Source organism: Bos indicus x Bos taurus, chromosome 5 (assembly GCF_003369695.1).
Source record: "Bos indicus x Bos taurus breed Angus x Brahman F1 hybrid chromosome 5, Bos_hybrid_MaternalHap_v2.0, whole genome shotgun sequence".
NCBI classification, from domain to species: Eukaryota; Metazoa; Chordata; class Mammalia; order Artiodactyla; family Bovidae; genus Bos; species Bos indicus x Bos taurus.
This window is the reverse complement of record NC_040080.1, coordinates 11870000-11879045: the sequence shown is the minus strand read 5'-3', so window position 1 is coordinate 11879045 and position 9046 is coordinate 11870000. Positions and strand designations below refer to the sequence as shown.

At 46.7% G+C, this 9046-nt stretch overlaps 1 protein-coding gene and 1 pseudogene across 2 annotated transcripts in view; one reads left to right on the top strand and one right to left on the bottom strand.

Annotated features, from left to right (window-relative positions):
- The first annotated feature begins 2918 nt into the window (after positions 1 to 2918).
- The window catches only part of ADIPOR2 (adiponectin receptor 2), a 43577-nt gene continuing 37449 nt past the window's right edge, over positions 2919 to 9046 (top strand). The window contains exon 1 of one of the 2 annotated variants that reach the window (XM_027540937.1): positions 2919 to 3082. The gene's annotated coding sequence lies outside the window, so the exon portion shown is untranslated. The remainder of the gene's footprint in view (positions 3083 to 9046) is intronic. The other variant, XM_027540938.1, reaches the window with a different exon arrangement.
- On the bottom strand, positions 5568 to 7638 carry LOC113893386 (annotated as a pseudogene).

Below are 9046 nucleotides of genomic sequence, written 5' to 3'. Positions count from 1 at the left end.
TGAGCATTCTGAAGAAATGGTGGGGTTTGTTTCATCTTTGGGGGGCATCAGGAACTGGCAGCAGTGATCTGAGGGCGGGACCATAATGATAGAATGGGAGGTATATCTTGGGGGGAAAATGATAAGGCTCTTTTTCATATGTTTCAGCAGGGCAAGGACTGCTCCAGAGTAAAGTGCTTTGGTTTGTCAAAACAAAATCACCTAGAGAAGAATGCAGACAAAGTTTGAAGTCTTTGAACAATCTCGTCTTTATGTAGCTCTGTTGTCCTCAGTAGACCTCTCATTAAGCCTGAGGCCCCAGTTCTCTTTGCCTTCTGTAAGTCAAATTTGCTGTGCAGACACACTGGCGTTGTTTCTGAGGTGCTGTATAAGGTTGTCTGCTTTAAAAAAAAATTTTTTTTAATTTATTTATGTATTCTATTATTGGCTGTGCTGGATCTTCCTGGCCTCGGGAGCTCTTTCTCTAGTTGTGGAAAGCAGGGGCTACTCTTTAGCTGTGGTGCACACGCTTCTCATTGTGGAAGAATTGATGCTTTTGAACTGTGGTGTTGGAGAAGACTCTTGAGAGTCCCTTGGACTGCAAGGAGATCCAACCAGTCCATTCTGAAGGACATCAGCCCTGGGATTTCTTTGGAAGGAATGATGCTGAAGCTGAAACTCCAGTACTTTGGCTACCTCATGCGAAGAGTTGACTCATTGGAAAAGACTGATGCTGGGAGGGATTGGGGGCAGGAGGAGAAGGGGACGACAGAGGATGAGCTGGCTGGATGGCATCACTGACTCAATGGACGTGAGTCTGAGTGAACTCTGGGAGTTGGTGATGGACAGGGAGGCCTGGCGTGCTGCGATTCATGGGGGCTTGAAGAGTCGGACACGACTGATCTGATCTGATGGGCTCTAGGGCTCGGGAGTTGCAGCTCCTGGGCTCCAGAGCACAGTCTCAGTAGTTGTGGAACATGGGCTTAGTTGTTCCTTGGTGTGTGGGGGTCTTTCCAGATCAGGGATCGAATCTGTATCTCCTGCATTGGCAGGCAGATTCTTTACCACTGAGCCACCAGGGAAGTCCTTGTTGGCTTTTTTCAAGCTTACCTGGGCAGACTTAATACCAGTATTCTAAAATACTAGTATTAAGACCATCTTATTCATGCTTTTTCTGATTTTAGTAACTTTAATCACTTTTACGATTTTACACTTCCAGGCTGAAGAGTTCTCTATTATAAACATTTTCCCTTATGTATCAGACCTTAGGTCTTTTGATATGAGATCTGTGATGCTTTTCCAGTTTCCTTTGTTTTTTCTCTTGGTATGGTCCCAGGGAGTGATGCTGAAAGCTCAGCTTCTCTATACCCCATTGGGGAATTGAATCTCAGAGGTAGAGTTTTGGGTGAAGTAGAAAAGGATAGCTTTATTATTTTGCCAGGCAAAGGCAGATATAGCAGGCCTTGAGAAAATGTGTCCCCACCCAGGAAGATTTTTTTTTTTAAAGCTTATAAACAACGTAAGTTTATTTCTCATAGTTCTGAAGGCTAGAAGTTCAAGATCAGGGTGCCAGCATAGTTGGGTGAGAGCCCTCTTATCCAGGAGGATTTGATAAGGAGTCTTAGAAGAGCCTGGGAGGGTACAGTCAACAGGGCCACAAAGAGTCAGATATGACTGAGCATGCATGCATTTATACAGCAATATTTCCCAAGGGTGGGGGTTGTTGACAAGATTAGGGTGTGTACAGGATCTCATACTGGTGGTGGTTTAGTTGTTAAGTGTGTCTGACTCTTGCAACCCCATGGACTGTAGCCTGCCAGGCTCCTCTGTCCATGGGATTCTCCGGGCAAGAATACTGGAGTGGGTTGCCCTTTCCTTCGCCAGGGGATCTTCCTGACGCAGGAATCGAACCTGGGTCTCTTGCATTGCAGGCAGATTCTTTGCCGATTGAGCTAGGAGGGAAGCCCTGCAGGGTCTCACGTGGTCTCCTAATCTAGCTAAACTCCTCTGGTCCCTTTAATCTTGCCTCAGGTGGTTTCTTGGCGTCTCCTCCCTTGATTAGCAACAGTTCAAATCTGCCCTTTGGAACTCCGGAAGGACGTGGAGGGTAGAGTCTTGCTTACAAGGAATGGGGGATATAAAAACGAGGCCTCCATGCCTGGGAGCCTCACAAGGTGCCACTCAATTTCAGGATGGACAAGCCTGGGGCATGGGCGTCCTTGAAAGCTTATGGCTTTCCTTTAATTAGTATAACAAGATTTTTGACAGTTAAGGCAATATAACCTCTTCAGAGCACTGAATGTGAAGAAAACATTTTCTACACCGGCCAACTTCTACACTTTGTTTTGTTATAGAATAAGTATGTAGGCAGATTTTGGGTTTAAAGAAGTTAAAGCTCGGTTGAAACAAGTAGAAATTAATCGTTTTGGGCAAATGGACACAGTATTGCTGAATTAGTTTCTGACCTGCTATTACACTGAAACATTTTTAGAATCGCTCTGAATTTTATACTTTTAAGAGGAGCGGGCTCACATTCGTTTTCTGGAAGTCATGAGGCACAAATGGTAGTGTCTCCGTGAGGTAATAAAAAGCAATCGCTGTTGTCGCAAGACGCTTCGCGTTTAGGTCTGAAGCCGCCTCCGACTGTGTCTAGCAATCCCTGGTTTCGGTTCCGACCGCAGCTTGCGGGCCGTATCCATAGAAACCGGGAAGCGTCCTGAGCAGGGCGGCCACGCCTCTTCCGCTGCACACGCTCCCGTTTCCGGTGGGAGGGCAGCTAAGGGACTTCCGTGTCCCCGGGTGCTCGGCGCCTCCCGCTAGATTCCCGACCCACCCAAGCTGCTCCAGGTCCGGGAGCGGCCAGGGGACGCTTCCGGCTTCGACCAGCGCGGCTGCGCACGAGGCGCCTTCTCATTGGCTAGGGCAGCCTCGTGTGATTAGCGTCACGGCGGCGGCAGCTGTAGGAGCCTCCCGGACGCTGGGTCGCGGCGGCGGCGGCGGCGGCAGCGACGGCGACAGCGGGCGCCACCTCCGCTCCTCTGGACTTCCAGCGGCCGCGGTTCCGAGGAGCTCGAGACGTGCGGCGAGGCGGCGGCGAGCTCTGGTGAGGTTCTGGAGTGGGAGCGCGGTACTAGGGAGGGAGGCTGGGCTGGCGGGGGCGAGGGCTGAGGGCAGGTGTCCCGGCAGCGGGGCGAGCGAGAAGCGCGCTAGTCGGTCCCCTTCTCCTACCCCCGTGCCGGCGTCCCTCAGTCCCCGGCCCCCTCCGCCGGGATCCTCTCAGCCCCGGGATCTTCTCAGCCTCCGCTCCCTGCAGTCTGGTTCCCCCAGCCTCGGATCTCCTCAGTCCCGAGTCCCGCCGCCCCGGGTCCCCTTCAGCCACGGCTCCCCCGGCCCAGGGTCCCCGGCTTCCTTCGGTCCCGTTCCCCTCCCAGCCCCGGGTCCGCTCGGCCCCGGATCACCCTTCCGGGTTTCCGCCGGTCGCACTCAGAGGTGGGCTCCGCTCGGGCCCCGATCCGGCTTTTGCGGCGGGAAGACCCCTCACCGGCGTTTGCCCGCGCGCAGGCGGCTTGGCCGGACCGGGTCCTGGGCCCGGTGTGTCGTTGTTGCCCCTCGAGGCGGCTGCTCACCGGTCCGGCGGGTCTGGGCGTCTGTGCCGGAGCTCGTTGCGGGCGCCCCTGGCTCTGGACCTTGTTTTCGTTCGCCGCTGGGGCTTAACAATTTGGCGCGGTCGCGGGTAGAAAGGTGCACGGGTCCCGCCGCGTTCGTACCCGGCACGCGGACTGTGGTGCAGGGTCGGCGTGTTTTTTAAGCAGAGGGGTCTGCTAACGTCTTTATGTTTAGACTCTGGACTCCTCAGCCCTGGGTTGTTCCCATCGCATCTCCTCCCAAAGCAGCCCTTCGTCCATCCTCCAAAGAAACCTTTTAAAACTCCGAGAAATCTGTCATAACATTTCAAATTGCTTCCCAAGTGAAATGTTGAGAATAGTTTCTTCCAATCCAAAGCTTTATTTTTGGGGCGAAGATCAGAAACTTTTTGAAGTTTGAAGTGTCCTCCCAAAGGCCACTTGCGTGTCTCGTCTTGCCACCCTCTGACTGTAATTCTGTTAGACTTTCATAGATGGTTCATTCCTGATTCTTTTCACTCCTCATGTTTATCTCATAGAAATTTCACTTCTAGTGCTGGTAGTTGTCCATAGATGTTTTCATCTCTTCTCATAAATTTTTCCGTGCTGACAGTCCTGATCCAAAACCAAAATCCTTTTCATCAGTTAGTTGGGACTTAAGGCCCTGTGGTGGCAGCCACTGGTGGTGAATTATTATGACATTTGAAGAAATTTCAAATCTATATAAATACGAAAGGTATTTCTTTTTGCCTGTATTTGTAATTGCCTAGCTACTAGCATGTGTACCCATTCAGACTTTAGGCTCCTTAGCAAGCTTTCTCTTACTGGGGCACTAAGGATGAGAAGGAGAATTTCCAGAGCCTAAATAAAAAAGTTGATTTTTTTTGTCCCTACTCTTGTATATATTAATGAATGAACAAGTCCCTTCCCCCCAGTCAACAGTGTCAGTTTAGCAGATGCACTTTCTTTTTGTTTTCCAAAATGAACACAGTTTTGTTTCCCTCTTTATTTCAGGGGTGGGCAAACGTGACAGCTTGTGGGCAATGTCCTACCCGCTGCCTGTTTTTGTAAATTAAATACTCAATGGGACATAGCCATATGCTCTCATTTAGGTCTTGTCTGGTTGCTTTTGTGGTGCGAGTTGAGTGGCCTGTAAACGGTAAACATATTTACTATCTGGCCTTCAAAAGAAAATGTTTGCCAACTCCTTTACTTTATTAAAAACAACACATATTCAATGTAGAAAGTTAAAATGAGTCAGAAAAATGTAAAGGAAAAAGTAAATAGAATCAGCAAAAATCACAACACAAATCAAGGGTTTGTTTTTATGATTATCTTTGTAGAATCTATTGGTGATTATTTCTGTGTAAATGGGCTTATATTGCCAAATATTGGTTTGCAGTCTGTTAAATACTCATTTTTATTTGGCAGTTGAATACATTGTATTTTCTGTATTGAAGATTTCACTAGAAGGGGCTTGATGAACCAAGTTTTCCTTGTTTGTTTTACCAGTCAAGGTTTTTTTTTTTTTTTAATGAGGCATAATAGATGCTTATTGGTGGTAGACACTATTTATTGAACACAATAGATGCTTATTGGTGGTGGACACTATTTATTGAGCACTTATTACGGACCAGATAGTTTTCCAGTCTACATGTTACAGGCAGTGAGTCATTTAATGTCTGCAGCAGCTCAGTACAGGTACACAAACTGTTGTCCCTACTTGCACATGAGGGAACTGGAGGCAATGAGAGATTAGCTGCCTGAGTTGGTCAGATAGTTAATGATGGAGCTGGGGTTTGAGTCCATGCAGTCTGGTTTCCTGGTGGCTCAGTCAAAAAAAAATCTGCCTGCAATACTGGAGACCTGAGTTCGATCCCTGGGCTGGGAATATCCCCTGGAGGAGGGCCTGGCAACCCACTCCAGTAGAATTCCCTGGAAAATCCCCATGGACAGAGGAGCCTGGCAGGCTGCAGTCCATGGGGTCACATAGAATCGGACACGACTGAGCGGCTGAGCACACACAGTCTGGTTTCAGCACCCAGGCCCTCAATAACAGGCCCTCAATAGACAGTTGAGAGATACATAATGTAAAAATTCTTCCTTATGCTCCTTACTCTCTGTAGGAAACCACTGCTAACAAATTTGATATAGAGCTTTCCCTCTCTCTTTGCATATGCAAATGTTTATTTGCAAATCCATCTAACACATGCAGGTTTTACAAAAATTAAGGCTTCGTTAGAGCAGTTTTAGAGTTACAGAAATTGTGTGGCTAGTAGAGAAAGTTCTCATATCACCCACACTCCATTTTCCCTTATTAATAACATCTTTCATTAACATACTCTGTTTGTTACAATTGATAAACCAATGTTGCTTCATTGTTAATTAAAATCTGCATATTAGGATTCAGTTTTGTATTACAGAGTTTTTAAAGTGGGATCAAACCAGTCATTGTTCAGCAAGTGTACTTTTTTTGGGGTGATTTTCAAAAAATAGTGCTTCTGGACTTTTAAATGCAAATGAACAATCTTAATTCACTAATACTCAGATTAATAACACAAGTTTAGCATTTTCCCTGGAATGGAAAATTTGCTTGGAAGTTACTGCTTTTTTCGTTTTTCAGAAGTTTATCCTGTAGCACCAGCTGCTCTTCACTGAAGAAGCAATTACTTTTGGACTGGACATTCTGGCTCCTCCGTGAAGCTTGTTCAGTTTCTTGGAGATTTCTAGCTGTTCTTCATCAAAGGAGTGGTGCACACCCCCCATTTACATCAGCTTCCTCTTCACTGAGCCTGGTATTTCCCCACCTATCCAGATGGTTCTCAGCGTTCTGTTCCTCAGCTTTCAGAAGTTCAGTTCCTGGAATGTAATCTTTAGCATCTAAGTCTCCATATTCTTGCACCCTTGATTTTATTGAGGCCTCTGTAGGCTTACCCTGGAGTTCCTTCTGTGATACCTGAGGATTCAGTTTTCAGAAGAACTGAATCAGAGTTCTAGGAGAGGTCAAGAGTGTATTTTATACTGGGCCAAGTCTTCAGGAAGTTTTTCAGTCATTGAGCTGTTGTCTCTCTCAGGGCATTGCTTCCTCCTGTCATGACTTCCCCAGAGTTCTTGTCATGACAGAATGGGTGGCGTGGTCCTGAGCAGCACCTCAGGGGTCTCTGGGACTACCAGGTGCAGAGAAGTCGGTAATGCAAACAGAAGGGTCTTGTTCCTCCTCTTGGTGCTGCTGCAGAAACCTGTGCACAATGGGACAGAAAGAGCTTGTGAATTCTTGCCAGTCTGGAGATGAAGTTCATGACCAGTATCTTCACTTCAGAAGTTTGCTTATAACTCTTCAGCTGCTTTAGTGGTTTTTCTGCAAATCTTTGGAGCTCCTGAATTGAATGGATCATTGAGAAGTTAACAGTTGTAACTTTTGTCTTGTTTTTGAAGTACTTTGGTAACATTCTTGTCCTGTGTTCGGAGCCTCTCCCCGAGGCATGCAGCATTAGCACTCTAAGTCCTTGCCCTGTTCTTCTTGTTCATCTTGCCCTTGGAGGAATGTCAAGGCAGCTACTCATACTTCGGTGACCTTAGAGAAGCGTACAGTTGTGATAACACTGACTGATGGTCTTGGCATCATTTCACTTATTTCTTCTGTAGTTTAGTCACCACTTCCAGAGATATCTTGGCTGCAGTTGCACTGCTGCCCCTTAACATGTGTGTGTGCAATTCTGCAATACGCATTCACTGTATTCTTGTTTTTTGCACCTTTATTCTCATCAGTCACAAAATGAGTGTACAAAGTCTTAGAAGCTTACATGGCATCATAGAGGTTCAAAAAAGAACTCTGGCAGCCTTGATGGATTGATGAGGTTCTTGGTGAGGTCAGAGCTTTGCAAGGTGTTATTGGGAGGTCTACATTCAGGACAGCGTAGGAGAGAAGGTCTTTTGGTTCTTGAGGAAAGTTGTCTAGATGTTCTGGGTGGCAGTGACCAGTCTGTGCCATAAACATCACCAGCATTGCCAGTTCTTTGCTGGGTTTGTCTGTTAGTCACTCAGTTGTGAGTCATGTCCGACTGTGACCCCATGGACTGTAGCTGACCAGGCTCCTTTGTCCATGGAATTCTCCAGGCAAGAATGCTGGAGTGGGTTGCCATTCCTTTCTCCAGATTTATTTGGTTGCAATTTGAAACTCTCCCATATTGGATGTGCAGTGAATATTCAGCTGTGTAAGCTTCTCAGTGTAGACCAGAGGGTCTACTTTATTAATCCTGTAACTGCCATAGGTTGCTGGGCGGCTTGTGTTTATTTCTGCTTGACAAGTTGACTGTAGACTGACTTTCTTTGAGCGTTTCTCAGAAGACCCACACCACTGATAGTAGCCAGCCCTTCTCAGGCTGGGTCTTGGAGTCCTTCTTCCAGGTGTGACCAGAAGTAGCACTGGGAGCTTGGCTGATGGCGGCATCTTGGTCATAGTATGTTTAAGGGGCTTCCCAGGTGGCTCAGTGGTTAAAAAAAAAAAATCTGCCTGCTAATGCGGGAGACATGGGTTCAATCCCTGAGTCAGGAAGATCCCCCAGAAGAGGAAATGACAACCCACTCCAATTTTCTTGTCTGGGAAATCCCATGGACAGAGGAGCTTGGGGGGCTGCAGTCCATGGGGTCGCAAGAGTTGGACACGACTTAGCGACTGAACACATGGAGTGTGCTTAAAAACCAAGGTCCATGATGGCTTTCCAGGTCAGTATGTTTGTATTTACTCCATCCTTTAGTTTCCTGGTATTTTATTGAATGTGTGCACCATAATTTAATAGTTTTTCCTATTGCTGGGTGTTTTGATTGTTTAAATAGATTGCCTAGTGTTTAAATTTAATATGTATGCATTGTATGTACAATGTCGCGTGCTGGTGGCCTTTAGCTGTCTTCTTTTTTTTCTTCAATATTTATTGATTTGACTCTGCCGTGTCTTAGTTGCAGCATGTGAACCTTAGTTGTAGCATGTGGGATCTAGTTCCCTGACTGGGGATCAAACCCGGGCCCCCTGCACTGGGAGCACGGAGTCTTAGCCACTGGGCCGCTAGGGAAGTCCCTAGGGTGACTTTCTGAGTCTAGTTACTGGGTTGAAGGAAATGCATATTTTTCGTTTTGATGTATATTACTAGACGGCTACCCAGAAAGGTCACAGCAGTGTAAACTCTTGTCAGAACTGTGGCTGAGGTCTAGATTCTTTATACCATTTTGAACTTTTTTTCAATCTTTATCTGATTGGCAGTTGAACATATCTTGCAGTGTAGTCTGTCTCTCTCACTGGGAGATATATTTTGTTTGAAGTTGGTTTAGAGTTACTTTAGGCAAGACCAAGCTTTCTGTAGTAGTTCTGTCTAGTATGTTCTCCCTTAGATAGAGCTGCTCACCTGTTTAGATTCCCTGTCTAGCCCTGAAAGGCAGTGTAATTTTGC